We start from the raw sequence: 16,156 nt of genomic DNA, 5'->3' as shown, positions 1-16,156 counted from the left end.
GTACATAGACAATAAACTTGGAGAGTGGAGCCCGTTCGCTTTGAATAAAATTTTAAAATACGAACTATATAGAAACGGTGGATGAGTGAAACTTCTAAAGCGAGGTCTTCGAAAATATATGTACTTACGTTAAATAAAATACATTACTTTACCTACGGGTGCTGTACTTTTACATCTTGACTTTTTTTATGTAAGGAATATGCCTTATCTTACGCTATACTATCTATATTCTTATTAAAAGCGTTTCAAAGTACAGGGTCAAGCCATCGATTTAAACACTAGAGAACGCACGCAGTTATTCTCACGTCAAGTATGTAGTCTACTGAATCTTTAATATTCCTTTATGCATATATGAATTTGGAATTCAAAAGAAAGTGTTGCATCAATTCTTACTGGCGCGGGACTGGGGCGTGGCCTATACAAAGAGCCCCCTGTTAGTACAAGTTACAAGGCCCTAACCATTGAAACAGGCTTCCAGGCGTTTCAGTCATAGATTATGACGTGTGTCATTCACCAACTCTGTTTGCATTAATGCTGCACACTTGCTTGCCCACAAAGCAAATTGATTAATAACGTATAATGTTAATATGTACAATTGTACAGTTTGTGGTAAAAGGTGTTTTGATGCATATACTATTGGTGAATCGTATGTGCGCCGTTCTAAGTAACCTAAACAAAAAGTCAATTATTTATGTACAATTGATGAATAAAACAACAACATATTGACTCTGGGATAATCAGTGTGGTATAAATTACGTAAAATTGAAAACCTGACAGCGTATTTAAGCACGAAATACAAAATATCATTGCGCCGATTAAATAGGGGCTATCAAAATGACCACATCGTGGTTACCTCAAATTCAATAGTCGAGGTTATATTATTTAACTGTATAACAAATATTACATGAATTATTAATTACTTTTTTTCATGTGGCCATTCTTATTTATAAATAAATATTTGCCTAAAATATTTCCATGTTACGAAATCCATTTAAAAAATTCAGTCATAATGTTTTATATTTGTGTAATAACAATTTCTACTAATTTAATAGTTACCATGATTTCATAAAAAATATATGTATGTAGTTTAAGCACTTTAAGAAAAGTTAAAATCAGAGATGTAAGAATTAGTTTTCTCAATATTTAATGCAACGCGGGTTTAACTGCCACTGTTCTCGTCCTAATTGACGCTTAAGTAATACTTAAGAGCTTGCAGTGAACTTTCTATTACGAGTCACTTACTTAACTCCGCTTGGGAAATATTTTGTGTAATTTTCTCTCGAGTTAGTTTTACCACATAGTTTTCGAAAATGCGCTGAAAATTCCTTTTTGTTTTAAGAATATTATGTATGAACTCGATAGCATCTCTCTCGCTCCCGGCTCGAGATAATAGTATGCAAGTTTAATTGAATTGCCTCTACTTAACACTCAAATACCTTAAGAAAAACAAGCACAATTGCAAAAGCTTTTTTCGTATTTCATACCGCTAAAATGCCTTAGTATTTTATATAAAGAACTTGGAACGTTAACACTTGCTAGATCAAAATAATAAAAAGTTTTCGTTAAAGAAGTTTTATTTAAATAAATATTATTTTCTACATGTTTTTCTATTAAGCTAGGAAATTTTGTCTCTTAGCTCGAGTTGCATAGCTTATCATGATGCTTATAAATTTTAAAATGCGTAGTGCCGCCAGTACCATGGACCATGCGCCTTTACCAAGTGCACATCAATCCTATGGATATAATACATAAGGGCTAATTAAAACTCAACAACGGTTGAAGCACTTTAACAGAAGCCTTATGATTTCCAATATACCTTTGTCGGTACGTCCATTACTGTGGCATCGACCGGACGCGATATTATATCGCAATGCATTATCATAATGGGATGCTTGGTCCCTTTGTCTCGCCCGCATACAATCGATGCACGGCGTAGACAGGGAGAAGTTTTGGTGAGCAAAGCGGTTTAAACATCGTTCAATTAAGAATTGCATTAATTTTTGATTACGAGTACTTAAATGTCTATGTAGAATTCTCTTAAGTTTTATTTAAATGGAATTGGCTCAAAGGCGTGACGTTAACGTGTTGGCTTATGTTTGTTTATCTGATAAGTTGAGCTCCGTACATAAATTTACAAAGGAAAATATGGTGCAAAATATCGACAGAAGGTTGAAGAAACTTGTAATTGTTTATATTATGTTCATCTAAAGTTAAATTTTTATTATTTGACAATTTCAGCAGTTTAATTGACATTTTCGTAAATAATTAAATAATGAATCAAGATGTAGACACGAAATTGTTTTCTTATCTATATAGACCTGAATATTAAATACAAATGTTTAGTCACATTAGGTAAAAATAAAGAATGTGCTGAGAAGAGTAAATACAAAATGTAGAGGGGTCTCGTCTATCTAATCTTTTAAAACCCTTTAATGGATCTTCAAAAGGTATAAAAGGTGACCACTTGTTAAGATTAAAACGAGCATTAATTCAGTTTATATAATTAAGGAAAGGTGTTAAATGTTAATTGAGTTACATTAAGTCGATAATGTGCTTATTGCTAATGGAACAATTAACTGAGAGACAAATCTCGGAATTTAAAAACTAAAAAGCTTTCCTAATCCCATTCTTGTTAACAGGAAGAAAATATTAACCAGAAAATTGTCATGAAAAGTGTAAATTTGATACAATTATTAGCCTTATAGCTATGTAAATGAAATACTCTAGGATTTGCATTTAACATTTACTCCGCTTTGGCCCATTTGTATCTTGCTTAAGCACTTTTGCTCTTGCAAATGCAGCGAGCTGATATTTGAATTGTCTTTTGGAGGACGGAATCTCAATGATCTTTTACGATTTTATTGAAGTATAGGTGGGGCACTTATGGATATATTTATTTGTATATATATCGTTGGTATTCTATATTTAAGTATTAAGAATTCCATTAAAACCAATGCTTGATAGTTGATTGTATATATATCAATACAACCAATATGCCTATTGAAATGTGTTGTATTGTTAAGTTATTTTGGTTTAATAATAGATGTGTTCGGTCCACTCGAAGCGGTCCGTCCAATCGGTGCCACAGTATTGGGCGTACCGACGAAAGGTAAATCGATAATCATAATCTTCTGATAAAGGCTACGCCTTTGTCGAGTTTTCACTAAAATACCATCGTCTATTCAAATACCAAATACCAAACCACATCATATACGGAAAGCAATCTTCCTTCGCAAAGAAGCTATATATGACACTCGAATCATCTTCACCATAAAGTAATCAACTTTTCACAAAGCATTTAAAAAGAATTGACATGAAACTCGGTTACCCTTTTCGAAGTCAAACGTTACAAACTGTGTTTATTTGGTTTCCTTTCCTTATTCCGGAGAAATAATAATTGTTTCGTCACTCAGTTGAAGGGTTTCTTTAGGGAAGTAGGTAATCAACGTATGGTGCGTAAATGATGTTCATTTTTGGTCTTTGACTGAACAAAGGCCAGCTTCGCATCCATTGCTAAATTAATGTCCATGACCTGCGTTAGGCGTTTTTTGGCGTTTTGAGGGTTCGTTAACACGACTTAAGTTCATACGTAGTCGTAGTCAGATATGTAAGTTTGAACGCGCGTCTTCAGGGCTGTGAACTTCGCTCTTAACCGTAAGGCTAACACTTCTTCTACACCTTTCGTAATATAGACTCAAAAATTTATTCCACTCAAAAGACTATAAATAAAAAACTTTAACCCTTTCGCTCTCTAAAAGGATAATACTGTAACCAGTAAACCTTACGGCTCCCGAGGGACGAGTCACAGAAAATACTTACTGAAATTTGACAAAGTTTTCCTTGATTAAACTATATATATATTTCAAACTACAATATAGTGGAAAAAGTATATTCTTTAAAGCGTTCACTTACTAAATTTATGTTAAATTTTTGGTAAAGTTGGGAAATGTAGTATTTCATAAAAATTTATATTTATTTTCCACTATCCAGTTTTGTAAGAAATATTAATATTCCATAAAATACACTTTCTACGTTCATATTTAACACCCGCTCTTACGTTGAAATAATCCAATTTTAGGGGCGTGGGTTCCACCCAAAAATCGACGTTGTGTGTCAGGCACAGCAGGATGATCACCTCGCCTCACCGAAATCTGAGGTCAATACCATTACAGCACCACTTGATTTTTCTATTCAAGAAAATAAACCCATCCATGCATTTACTTCAATTCATATGTAGATAATTGTAATGTGTTTATATTTATATTAATATTATTATATTTATATAATTTATTATTTTAATTTACAAATTTATTATTTATAAATTTATATTAATTATATTTATATTAATATTTATAAACATTAATTTAAATTTAGAATAAAAACGTTTCGTTGACACCCGTTGTTCAGAGAAATAGAGGCAAATCACTAACATATTCGTCCTCACGACCCGTTCTTATCGTAGCCCCACAGTCACGGTACAACGTGTCACTTGTTTATTTCACCGGATAATCTTTACAAATACTTGCAAGGGTACTCTTATAACCGATAAAAATTCAAATTCTGGCAGCCATATTGAGCTAACCCGTGCAGCGGGTTGCGTTTCAATGTCCCCACAACGTGAATTTTATGTAACCGGACTGTTAAGGAAAAACTGTAACACGACGTATTTTATTAATAAAGAACTTTATTTTTCTTATTAACTTCACAGCAAATGGTATAAACTATTTAACTGGCAGACTTAGTGATAGACGGTAATTAAATCGATCTACCCAGCTCACTATAACTTATTCAATGCATTTAGCGTGATTTCAAGAAACTGAAACAAACTAAATACTAAAAGAAACAACCACAATCTACTTTGGGGACGGGAATTCGAAGAAAAAAATACGTGGATACGTTTTAAAATTCAAGCAATTTTTCACCCGCTAAAAGGCCATCGAGATTCAAACATCTTTAAGGTGAACGGCTGCACCCCATTCATTCTTTTGTGCACGCTCAGGACTTTTCACTCCAGCTTATTTCCCTTCGATCATTAATGTCATCTTAAACGGCCATAATTTACTTTTTCACACCATCCTAAAACCATTACGTGTAAAAATATTTTAACACGAATGATATTTATTTAAGCATAATATTCGCCGCCTCTCCCTAGATCGTTATGCAAAGTGGGGCCTAAAACAACTCTTTGAAGAACATTAAACGATATCAGTACAGTATTTTGCAGTAAAAGGGTTTCAGTCCTTGATGTTACGTCTACTTAGTTAAAACTGTTATTTACTTTATTCTTTAAATATTTGCAAAGTTAATTATAAAATCATAAATGTAAACTTTTGTTAAGTAACTGATTTAACTTGACAATATTGAACCAATATTTTTTATCCTGTTTTAGAAGCTAAAACTCGTATATACTTTACGTACTTTCTTTTACTATTTCGCTGTAATTTTATTCATTCCCCTTTGCTGGTGCCCTTTCCCCTTTCCTCAGCAAGGATGATGGTGAACTTAGCATTCTTGCTAGCGTCCTATCTCCTACTGAAGTACGACTTCGGGTTCTGCCACCGATTACTATCCCAAGCTACAACTTTTTCGAAAACATGTACTGTGTCTCAAACATCTGACTACCTGTCATGTAGGAACTTTGTAGACTTACTTTCCGTGTGCTGTTCAAGACTTTCACTACATATAACAAATTACATTACATATAAATTATCTCTTTAATAATTCAATACAAGACCGATCAATAGAGAGAACAATTAAACTACTACATCTCAGGCAAAAGGAATAAACCCACAGTTTTAGTAGTATTGAATAATTTATTTTGAGTGAGGTGCTAATGCTTCTATTAGCCGCCGGCGAATCAATAGCTTTAACCGGCATTTTTATTACTCATCTGAAACTTAATAGCCATTTACCGTATTTTTTTAGTAAAATATTGTCTGTATATGTTTTATTAACAACTAATATAATTAGCTTAGCGTGCGAAATCCTGATCCCATGCACGTGAGATCCTGCTACACCAATTTTTCATTTCACACAATTAACATATTATTATGTTCCGAGAGGAAAGGATTTTCAGAAAACCACAATGTAAATCGATGATGTACAAAAATTGATAATGTATGTATAGACTATCCGGCGTAATATGTTTGTGTTACAGTAACGTTTTAACTATAAAATTTAGAAAGTTTTCACATAACAAATTTGAAAATTATTTAAATTTAATTTAAAACTTTCCAGACGTTTCGCGTGCTTTACATGGATTGTATAACATCTGATATTTAGACAGGTTTAATATACGTATTTCCTTTTTAAATGGCACTCAGAAAACCATACATAACATAAACAATAGCGATGTCTCACTGTTATATTATTCATCCCCATGTTCCATATTAAACCTCCCTATTGTATTGATTAGTCTTATAAATAAAATGTATAACGATAGAAGGTAATGTTTTAGTTTTTATTGAAAAGCAACACTTAAAATATGTACGTATATGAATGATGATGTTCGATTTTATATAGTATTAAGTATACATATATTATTAAGCTGACAAGTTTGTTAATTGGTTTTTGCTAATCTGATAAAGTATGGTTCGAATTAAAATAATAATTGTATGCTGGATAGTTCATTTATTGAGAAAGGCTATATAATATGCTCCAATTAATAAAAAATTAAAAAATTACAAATTAAAATGAGTATGAATAATAATGTTCCGAAAATAGGGGAAATATTTTTTTGAGAGCTTTCGTTGCATGCACTGTGTATTGTGTAAACGATGAAAGATACGCAGAAGCTATATGTGGCGGAATTGTTATTCTTCTTGCTTATATATATTGCATTTTTTAAAAACGGTCCGCTATAATATTATTACTTAATGTTGACTCACTTTTTTATCAAATATATGTATTCATTTATAGCAAAAGATTAATTCAACTTGCTCAATTATATTTACGGAGCTTTTTTGGTATGTGTATATACGTTACAAGTATTTTAAACAAATAGGCTTTGGACATGATTTTATTTTAATGAATATCTCAGAAGATATTTAAATTTAAAAAAATAGCTCCACAGAATATAGTCTCTTTTCCATGTCTTAAATTAACAATTTTAAGTTAACCGCGGGGAAGCAGGTCTAGTGACAACAACAAAACGTTCAGAATAAATATAACTCTTCTTAATGTAAAGTCAACAAAAGCGTTTACTCTAATCGAAAACAAAATTAAAAGTACCTTAATGAAAGAGAATTCTAGCGACGTAAAATTTCAAAGGGTGTCTATTTTATAATTGAAACAAATTAAACAGGATTGCTTTTAACGAGTCAAAGACTGTTTGAATCTTTTATAGATACTTGATACGACAAAAGTTCACTTTTAAATTTCAAATTTCTCCTGAAATATAACATGAAAAACGTGACTTTGTTCATTGAAACGGGGTCACTTTCAAGAGATTTTCAATTATTAATTTGTTTTCGTCTATGTAGGTTATCTAGGCTTCTTGATATTTTGACTGATTTTTTTTCTGTTATATTACCATCTCTAATATTATTTTAAAACCAGCTAGAATTTTAGTTTTTCGAAATGCCTTTTTATTTGCTATTTATAATAAAAAAAAACTACGCCTGAATATAAAGAACAGGGATTGAATATTATACAAATATAATATATACCACAAGCGCTACAACCTTTTTAGGTCTAGGCCTCATATTTTTGTATCCGTTCCGTGATCTGTACCTGGCACAGACTATCGACGTTTTGCGTTTTAGGCACGCTGGTTTCTGGTCGATGTTTTCCGTCCAGTGTGTAAGTCGCACATTGAAGCCACTAGGCAAACATTTCTCTATACAAAATATATTATAGCAATATTTTTACTCCCAATAATCATTTGTTTTTTTATAGACAAAGCCAGTTTATAAATACAATCAGCTACTGAGATAGTAAGCAATACAAATTCGCAAAACGCAGCGGATACAACAGCTTGTTAACTAATTTTATATAATAATAACTTACGTACTTAAATTTCATTATTAATGCAATAATATTATATTAGTACTACAAATTGTGCAAGATATTAAAAGTAATTAGTTTCAACTTTAAATAACTCCACTACAAGTAAATATAAACATTGTAATTTTATTTTAAAATGTTTGACCAAATTAATTTCAATTACAATTCAAAGAAAGCTTGAAGTATAAACTAACTCAGCTGTTCTAACGACAGTACAGCTTGTTAATGTAAGATGCGAAGTTTATTTCTGTCGATTTTTAGCAATGTTTTAAAATACAGATGACTTGTACATTTCTTCTTGATTTTGAAATATATTGCCTAAATTCATATATTATGTATATTAATGTGCTCAATAACTGTCTACGTATTTAAGATTATTAAAAAAAAAAACAGTAATTGTGAAATTTGGGGCTATTGTCCTTTGGTAGACTGTGTCCAATACGATTTTTTTATGGAAGTACGAATATGGATTTACCTCACGGTTTTTCGCACCAAAACGATAAACTTAACTCCATAAACGATTTAGATAAATTGCAGTGTTTATTTTTGTAAAAAAACCTCTTTTAGTTGATATTAATTGAGCAGCCAGCGGGAAGCAACACCTCTCATTAGTGGCTCTTTATTTAAACGTGTAGTACGCGCAAACCAAAGACGATATGAAAACAATATATAGAATTTTGAAAATAAAATGTATTTTTAATATAAACGCGCAACAATGCTGACTCACTGACCACAGCGGCTGCAAAGCCGAAAGGTTGTAATATTTAAAAATATAGGTTGTTAATAAATGTGTAGTACGCGTGTAGTGGAAAATACCTACGTGAATTAGAGTACATGGGAAAACGTCATAGTATGTGAAATATGACCAATATAACCGTGATGAACGCAGCTCGGGACACAGTCAATATTGATACGGTTTATGTGCCATTTACTTTTTTAGTCCGCGGGTAACGGCCCACAGGAATTCCGCTTGCCGCGCGCTTTAAATTCGCGTTCATTCCGCCTTTTGTTCCAACTTTTCCAACTTGTGTGTTTACCGTACTAATAGATACCTATATTCCTATCAACTTCTTTTAAATAAAATACTTAAATAATTATTGGCGGAATGTACGTTGAAAGAAAACTAGAGGAAAACAGTATCCATTTTCTTTTTATTTATTTATTTTTTTATACATTCTAAAACAATGTGTATGCCTAAAAAATACAAGAAAATATGACATCATAAATTTAACTCACATACACATCAATTACATTAGAACATATCAAAGGAAAAAATTAAACAAACAACCACAAAATAAAAATTAAATAAAACCTTTTCTGAAAATAATTTAAGTAGAAATGGATCTGAATCACGTCAGTGACAATTGGTCAGCCCTCTGTGCCTAACACATCTTGAATTTTGGGTTCAAGAAATTGTAAAATTATTATAAATTTCTCGTGATATTTGCGTTCACAATGTTGCACGTATAAAAAGAAAAATCTATTCGATCCACGGGATTTATAACATGGCATAAAGGTTGTGAGTGCGTATAAGCCACAAGGCCAGGCCGACATTTCTTCCACATAATACATGAAAGAATATCATAGTTTATCCTTGTTACAGGCAAGCCATTAGTATCAGCTTATTTAAATATTTCCTTTCATGTGAACTGTTGCTATTTTCAACTCGTGAATTCTATTTAGATTGCCTTTCTTAAATAGCAAAATAAATAGATAAAATTTTGTTTTCCTGTATCTTCAGATTACATCCGAAAGATAATCTACAATTGTTTATTTTGCACGATATATTGTTGTTGATTTTTTTTAAATTAAATGTCAATAGGTAATATGATTAAAGAGTTACCAATTAATCACAATTTGTGGAAACTCTATATAGAGTTTCCACAATTTTTTTTTTATGATCGTTATTTCTTTTACTGAGAGAGAAGGTTAAACTAAAGCAAGATTAAGAACATGTTGTGTAGGCCTGACAGGAGACGCCAAGCCCACCAAACCTAGTTTACGCAAAGAAAGTCCCTTTTTATTAAAGACGAGATTTGACACTACCCTGCTTGCCTAGCTTTTCGGACACATATTGCCTGATTGCGTGCCTGATAGGCTATTAGCGGTGTTATATTAAAAAAAGTTTAAGGGTCCAAAAAAATGGAACTTTCGTTAATAATAGGCATTTTCTAAAGATTCGACTTCAAAATATTGAACAAGAACTATGTACTACTATGACTAGCCTAGACTAATACTTAGCAGAACACGTTACACGTATATTCGTAGCTTATGTTATTTGGCAATATTACACATTCAAAACCAAAGGCGGGTTATTTCTTATCGACTGTGATGTATTCCCCACACAATGAGTGTAACAAAAGCTTATTTACTTAACCCCGTCCGAGCTTTGGCAGCTGCTACCGTTTGCATCATCATTCTTCTTGCCTTTCCTTTCGACAGCTTTTCTAAAAGTATTCAACTTCAACTGGGTAGAAAATAACTACGGAGATTTTTTTCTATTTTCCGTTACAAGGTTTTATAGTGAAATTTAATGTTAATGAAGTGTATATAGTTTCAGTTAAAAATGTGTGGATCACAAATCTACAAATTATTTGTTATATTTTTATTATAAAATATGTTTTTACTCCATTTTCAAAATTGTATTGTCATATTACGAGTATATTGAAATGTGGATTGATCAGCTTTCCATCGCTTGAAAATACTCCTGTTTCTCTTGAAATTGAACCCAGACCCTTGATAGACGCATTGTACAAAAAACAAAATTTCATTATTTATAACATGGTATATATTATGAATATTAAAATAAATAAAAAACTCATCATGATGGGTAAAAATATATAGTCTATATACGTATTCTGTTCAAAGTTATTTTTCATTTCAGACAATTTTAAAAAGACGAACTGAAAGCCAATATGATAAATTCAATGTTTCATATTTTACTTCAAAATATTACGGACCATCGAAACAGAACGTAAAACAAAGAATTTTATTGTATTTTCTAGGTAAAGTAATCTTTATGAAACATAGCAACATCGTTGTTATTGATAATATTGCTTCCCTTTGGAATATCGTATATTTCATTTAAAACTAATAATAATAAATGTTCCGTTTATTACATTTTACTATTCCGTTCAATTTTCAATACTTTATACATACACTTAATGTAACGTTTGGTTTATGACACAATTGATCATGTTTCGATATGAAAAATAAAATAATCGTTTTGAATAACGCGTCCAGTTTCTATATAAGTATCTCTCTCTTTTGATAATCAGCATTTTCCATTTGACAGAAAGAGACAAAACCGTATTTAGGTAAATGAGTGCAATTAGACTGATTTAGTTTTAAATAATAAGGTGGGTATAGCTGGTGCACTGATAAAGTGGTTAAAGTTTTCAACTGCATGTAATTCTAACATGGAAGCCTAGCTTAGGATGTTGACTTTTAATTTTTTTAAATATTAATGTTTTAAAAATATTATAACTTTTATACTTAAATTAAAGTTACATGGGTAACACTGAAAATGTTTAGAATTGGCCAGTTAGAAACATTGCTAATGAAAACTTTTTTTGAATTTTAATTTTAGAACTCTTTGGTAACCTAATGTAGTATATTTCATTCATTTATCATTTGTTTTTGTGAATTGGCGGCAAATCTAAAACTCTTGTTACACGTGAAAATGAACCTAACGCGAGAAAATTTTCGTCCAATGATTTATGATGACTTTCGTTGTGGGCTTACTCAACAACAAAGCTATGATAGGCTGCGATTAGCATTTCTTAATGAAGCCCCATCTCGAGCCACTATTTACAATTATTGGTTTAACGAGTTTAAGCGTGGACGTAGCAATCTCAATGATGATCCGCGTGAGGGACGTCCTTTAACAGCCACTACTGAAGATAGCATCAGTGCTGTGCGACGCATGATAGAGGAAGATAAGAGAGTGACCCATCAGCAGATACAGGCAAGCCTAGGCATTAGTATGATTCAAGTTCAAAAAATATTACACGAACAGTTAGGCGTAAGGAAGCTTTGTACCAGATGAATTCCTCATACTTTAACCGACGACCAGAAACACCTTCGCATGGACTGGTGTCGCCAAATGTTAGATAAGTTCAGCGGTAACTCAAATGCTGTATTTGACATCGTCACAGGTGATGAAAGCTGGATATATTTCTACGAACCCGAAACCAGAAGACAATCAGCTCAGTGGGTGTTTCCTTTCGAGGATCGGCCAACTAAGGTAAAGAAAGGAAGAAGTCAAGGAAAGAAGATGATTGCCTCATTCTTTGGACGAAAAGACCATTTCGCGACAGTTGTACTAGAAGATGAAAGGACAGTTACTGCAGACTGGTATGTCAATCGCTGTTTGCCTGTTGTCTTGGAAAAAATTCGACAGCAGCGCCCTCGAAGCAGGATCCTCCTTCACCACGCACCGCAAAACGGACTGTTGAATATTTGAATATGGCAGGTGTCGATATAATGAGTCATCTGCCATACAGTCCTGACCTGGCGCCCTGCGACTTTCATTTATTCCCAAGAACTAAAGATAAAATTCGAGGTATTCGCTTTACGAGCCCTGAAGATGCGGTGAAAGCGTATGAAAATGCCATAGAAGAGACCCCTAAGGAAGAATGAGCTCACACCTTTTCTCAGTGGTTCTATCGAATGCGACGATGTGTAGAGAGGAACGGAGATTACTTCGAAAAACAATAAAAGTATTGGCAACTTCCTACATTAAGCCGTTTTTCATTTTTTTTTTAAATTTTCAGTGTTACCTAGGTACGACCAAAACGGTTGCTTACTAGTAAAGAGAGTGCATTGCGTGAAGTCTGTTGTATAAAATAATAACCTAATGTAATCTTTGATTTATTATTTCAAACTAACTATCCTTTGCTATTTTTAGACTAGTTAGATTATAAAATATACATTGCGTTAAGTCTGTTGTATAAAACAATAAACTAATGAAGTTTTTTATTTATTTTTCAAACTAATTATTTATCCTTTGCTTTTTGGAACTAGGTACCTATACAGTACAACGACATCAAACCGTATTATTTACAAAACACTAAAATTTTTATCTTCGAACACGAATGCTTTTACAGCAAAATTCAATAAAGTGGCATTAGAGTAGAGAATGAACAGACGACCGAGCTCTACGGAATATGAACATTTTTCTATTTTACACGAACACATCCGAAAAATCGCCATTTACGTCGCTGAAATTTTCACCCTTTATTTCACAATGAATAAATGCTACGTCCAAAGTATAATTTTAAATTTTCGCATAATGTATAATTACAGTTTATAGGGAATAAACATTGTTATTTTCGTAATTAATTTAATTTATCATATTTTATTTTAAGTTAATATAATTTCATTGCACAATCTACTTGCTCTAGACGGGGTTACATTAAAAAAAATTGTATATTTATAGAAAAACTCCTTATATGCTTAATAGAAGACAAAATGATAAGGCGTTAAGTCATAAAATAAATTGGAATGTTCAGTCGATCAGCGGTGGGACGCATTTCCACGGATAATAAATCACTCGACGCTTTTATGTATAAAAAAGAAGGCGACCAAGAAATCCGTTTATTTGTTTCCAAACTAAATTCGAGCCGCATTTTCAATACTTTAGTAAAAATCTTTTGGAATTGAATTTTTATACTTCGTCTCACTGGGGTTAAAGAATGGAGTTTTCTCTCAAAAAATTGCTATCTATTGAACTTTTTAAAGTGCATTCTCCTGTTACATGTACACATTTTTCATAGGTGCTTACAATGTATGGTATTCTAACGTCACGTAGTTTATTTTTTACAGGAAAATTTTTAAGAAATTCTTAATTTAAAGAGATATGTTGTCTCTAAATTAGCTTTATCTCCGAGATGGGATTAAAAAAAATTTCAAGGCTGAGTAATTTACGATGGGGTGGGACATTTCACAAAATAAGTATTAAAACTTTGACTTTTTCGTGCGCTAGCGCATAAAACAAGAACTTACCAAGAGTTATTTACTCTAATGGGGTGGAGTTTGTTAAATTTAATAATCAACCACTATTTAAAAACTTTACATTTCTCTTGTATAAACGTATAAACCTAGTTTCTATCCAATTTCATACAAAAACTCATAGATTAATATAATCTTAATACTTGAATTAGGATATCTAAGAAGATTCTAAACATTGTGTTTTACTCCAAATTAACAACTAAGAGACTGAAGCTAAAATTCCATTCTTTCGAAATATTATAAAATGGAAACTGTTATTTCTTTAAACTCCGTTAACTTTATTTAAAACGGCAGTATTCATCTCACATAATATTACAATAGCATGCGGATGTAAGTCATTTTATTCCCTCGGTATCTGTACGAAGCATACGCAATGCGGGAAAAGTGAAAAGTAATTTTCCTATTTGCTTTTATACTTACGTTTAACTTAATGTATATGCCAACACCATCGTATTTATAAAAACAGGCATACAATTTTTTTTAAATGAGCATGCATCTTAATGCGATAAACTTTATTATAATTATTTTAACTAAAGTACTTGACTCTCTTTTCGTGACCAAGTAAACCCATTTAAAGAAAGAGTCTTCGTTCAAGCTAAGACTACTTTAATTATTCTAAGTAGTTAAGTTGGTATGCAGTTTTAGTTTTCAAAATCGCTTTAAGACAATTTAATATTTGTTTATGGTCTCTCAATACTCCTACTAAAATCTCATCTTAAGGGAGACTAAAACTATTCATGTTCTCACACAGTAGGTTGGACAAGAGCAATATAAGCAAAAGTCTTCGTATATCGAGACGAGTTTTGTAGATATATTTAATTAATTATTATACAATTTAATTCTTTATCGAATGAAAACGAAACGTTTCATTGTTACCATAAATTTTGGTACAATATAATGAAACATTAATGTTTGTAAAAGCTCTCTAGAGCTTTAGTTTACTCCTCCCAAAGCAAGGGTGGTCCGATTACAACCTCTCATTGAAACAACTTCAAACTTTAAGGTGAAATTGGCTCTTTGCAGGTGCCAGCGGGTAATATCATTATTTGTTGTTTTATTTGATTTCCCATTTTTAGTTTTAATTAATTATAATTTTTAAATCTTCTCAAATCTTAGGATGTATATTGTTTTTAACGGTACTATTACAAATTAAATTATCTTCGTCGATAGCCAAGCAATACCATGAGATAACAAGTCTTCATGGAAAACTGAAAATTTATTTTTTTTGCAGCCAATTTGGCAAATGTTTCAATGTCTAATAAAATCTGGTAAAAGTTTAAAATCTTTTTTATTTATGAAAAGACGTATAATAAAATTTAATTTGAAAATCTGCTATAAATATTGCAGAACCGCATAATTTGTGTAGCGCAAGCTCATAAGAGTAGGAAATATACAAAAAAACGCCGGTCTTTTAAAATAATGTAGACCACCAGACTGCTGACAAATCAAAAAGTTAAATCGATAAAAATAATCGTGTACACATATTAAACCTTATTCAATTGAATAAGGTCCAGTAAAATTTTTATACTTTAAAATAATTTAATGTTACAAAAACTCAAAAATTAAGTAAAAACTGTGTAAAAAAACACTGTCGCATTTGCAAAAATATAGAAGTCGCTAGAAAATATGTACACGATTATTTCCTTGACTTACCTTGAATTCTGTTGATAAACCACCGCCAGAGACCTCCTGAAAAGTTCTCTTATCTAAAACTTACCTTTTTACTCAACCCCTCTTCACAGGAACTCGATACATAGCGTAAATATTGAAAAAGTCATTTTCGCGAAAAAACACAGCACTCAGTCTTAATAAAATTTGGCACCAGGTGACTACGTCATTGAATCTAGGTTTCCAGAGCTTTTAGTGGCACTGCTCTGAAAGATTACTAGCGAGGATATGAGGTCCAAACGGAACCGCCAGCCCTTTTATAAGCCGATGGGGTGGAAACGCGCAGGCGTCCGACACCCTGTTGCTTCATAGTGAATCTAATAATAGTGTGTCGATATCGATAGGTTTTTTTGTTACGCTTTTTACAGTTGGTATGGACTTCGATCTGGCATCCAATAAAGCCTATAATTGTAGTTAAAGAACTATTTATGATAGAAAAGTAAGAAAGACCTAGTGTTTTGGCTTTATTTGA

The 16,156-nt window shown here is 31.9% G+C and overlaps 1 protein-coding gene across 2 annotated transcripts in view; it reads right to left on the bottom strand.

Annotated features, from left to right (window-relative positions):
- The window catches only part of LOC125062589 (epithelial discoidin domain-containing receptor 1-like), a 139,167-nt gene extending 123,272 nt beyond the window's left edge, over positions 1 to 15,895 (bottom strand). For both annotated transcript variants that reach the window (XM_047668598.1, XM_047668599.1), the window contains exon 1: positions 15,734 to 15,895. The gene's annotated coding sequence lies outside the window, so the exon portion shown is untranslated. The remainder of the gene's footprint in view (positions 1 to 15,733) is intronic.
- Positions 15,896 to 16,156: the final 261 nt, after the last annotated feature.

Source organism: Pieris napi, chromosome Z (assembly GCF_905475465.1).
Source record: "Pieris napi chromosome Z, ilPieNapi1.2, whole genome shotgun sequence".
In the NCBI taxonomy this organism is placed as follows: domain Eukaryota; kingdom Metazoa; phylum Arthropoda; class Insecta; order Lepidoptera; family Pieridae; genus Pieris; species Pieris napi.
Note: the sequence above shows the minus strand (reverse complement) of the source record. Positions and strands in the feature narration are given on the sequence as shown.